The 2,380-nt window shown below is 37.5% G+C and overlaps 1 non-coding gene across 1 annotated transcript; it reads left to right on the top strand.

Annotated features, from left to right (window-relative positions):
• Nucleotides 1-527: 527 nt before the first annotated feature.
• On the top strand, nt 528-630 carry LOC125175853 (U6 spliceosomal RNA). Its single transcript, XR_007156021.1, has one exon. It is a non-coding gene; the product is annotated as a U6 spliceosomal RNA (small nuclear RNA).
• The last annotated feature ends 1,750 nt before the right edge of the window (nt 631-2,380 follow it).

Here is a 2,380-nt window from a genome sequence, read left to right as displayed (position 1 = left end):
GCCAGACTCCCCTCAAAGACATCTTCTGTCTGGAAGAATTGACTAGGGATTCATTCATGCAAATGAGTTCAGGACTGTATTTATCTTGATTTGTCCAAGTTGCTTTTTTGAAAGCTAAAGTCCTGACCTTTTATCTCTCATTGTGAACAGCCACAATAAGATGGGAACAAAGAGAACATGGAATTTCCCAAAGTTAGAAGGCTCCTTTGATTGCCTTGCTGTGACTGGAGCTCAGCCATGTGTGGCTCCAAGCTTTAAATACTCAGGTTTCTGTGTGGGAACAGGGGTGTCTGTCTGGCTCAGTTGATAGAGCATGCAACTCTTGATCCTGGGGTCATGAGTTCAAGCCCCACGTTGAGTGTACAGCCTACTTAAAAAAAAAAAGAAAGATTCTCTGTGAGAACAGTGGTGGTATGTGCCTGTGAGTTTAGCAGTCACATTAAACCAGCATCACAGATTTAGAAGAAGCTTCTTAACAATCTGTATAGCTATTTATTTATTTACTTATTTACTTTTTTATTTATTAATTTTTAGAGAGAGAGAAAGCACACAAGCAGGGGACAATACAGAGAAGATTAGCATGCCCTGTGCAAGAATAGCATGCAAATTTATGAAGTATTCCATGTCTTTAGAAATGGAAAGACATTCCATGCTCATGGATTGGAAGAACAAACATTATTAAAATGTCTATACTGCCCAAAGCAATATATACATTTAATTCCATCCCTATCAAAATGCCAATAGTATTTTTCACAGAACTAGAACAAATAATCCTAAAATTTGCGTGGAACCACAAAAAACCCTGAATATCGAAAGCAATCTTGAAAAAGAAAAGCAAAGCTAGAGGCACCACAATTCTGGACTTCAAGTTATATTACAAAGTAGTAATCAAAACAGTATGGTGATGGCACAAAAATAAACACATAGATCAGTTGAATACAATAGAAAATCCAGAAATAAACCCATAATTATATGGTCAATTAATCTTTGACAAAGAAGGCAAGAATATGCAAAGGGAAAAAGACAGTCTCTTCAGCAAATGGTACTGGGAAAAATAGACAGCAATATACAAAAGAAGAAAACTGGACCACTTTCTTACACCACACATAAAAATACATTCAAAATGTATTAAAGGCCTAAATGTGAGACCTGAAATCTTAAAAATCCTAGAAGCAAGCACAGGCAGTAATTTCTCTGACATTTGCTATAGCAACTTTTTTCTACATAGGTCCTTGAGGCAAGAGAAACAAAAGCAAAGACAAACTATTGGGACTACATCAAAATAAAAAGCTTCTGTTCATTGAAGGAAACAATCAACAAAACTAAATGGCAATCTACACAATGGGAGAAGATATCTCAAATGACATATCCAATAAAGTGCTAGCACCCAAAACATATAAAGAACTTAACTCAACACCCAAAAAACAAATATTCCAATTACAAAATGGGCAGAAGACATGAACAAATATTTCTCCAAAGCAGACAGACAGATAGCCAACAGATATATGAAAAGATGCTCAACATCACTCTTCTTCAGGGAAATGCAAATCAAAACTGCAATGAAATATCACTTCACACCTGTCAGAATGGCTAAAATTAACACAAGAAACAACAGGTGTTGGCAAGGATGTGGAGAAAAAGGAACGCTCTTGCAATGTTGGTGGGAATTTAAACTGGTGCAGCCAGTATGGAGGAAAACAGTATGGAGGTTCCTCAAAAGTTAAAAATAGAACTACCTTATGATCCAGCAATGGCACTACTGGGTATTTACCCAAAACTGCCAAAACACTAATTCAAAGCAATGCATGCACCCCTATGCTCATAGCAGCATTATTTGCAATAGCCAAGAAGATATGGAAGCAGCCCAAGTGTCCATCGATTGATGCATGCATAAAAAAGAGGTGGTATATATAATACAATGGAATATTAGTCATCAGAAAGAATGAAATCTTGCCATTTTGCAATGACATAGATGGAGCTAGAGAACATAATGCTAAAGGAAATAAGTCAGTCAGAGAAAGGCAAATACCATAAGATTTCATTTATACGTGGAATTTAAGAAACAAAACAAATGAGCAAAAGGGGAAAAAAAGAGAGAGAGACAGAGAGGCAAATCAAGAAACAGACTCGTAACTATAGAAAACTGATGGTTACCAGAAGAGAGGTAGGCGGGAGGAATGAGTGAAATAGGTGATGGAGATTAAGGAGTGCACGTGTCTTGATGAGCACCAGGTGATTAAAATAAACACTTATGGGGTGCCTGGGTGGCTCAGTTAGTTGAACATCTGACTCTTGATTTTGGCTCAGGTCATGATTCCACACTGACAGCATGGAGCCTGCTTGGGATTCTCTCTCTCTCTTTCTCTTTCTGCCTCTCCCC

This window comes from Prionailurus viverrinus, chromosome C2 (genome assembly GCF_022837055.1).
Source record: "Prionailurus viverrinus isolate Anna chromosome C2, UM_Priviv_1.0, whole genome shotgun sequence".
In the NCBI taxonomy this organism is placed as follows: domain Eukaryota; kingdom Metazoa; phylum Chordata; class Mammalia; order Carnivora; family Felidae; genus Prionailurus; species Prionailurus viverrinus.
Note: the sequence above shows the minus strand (reverse complement) of the source record. Positions and strands in the feature narration are given on the sequence as shown.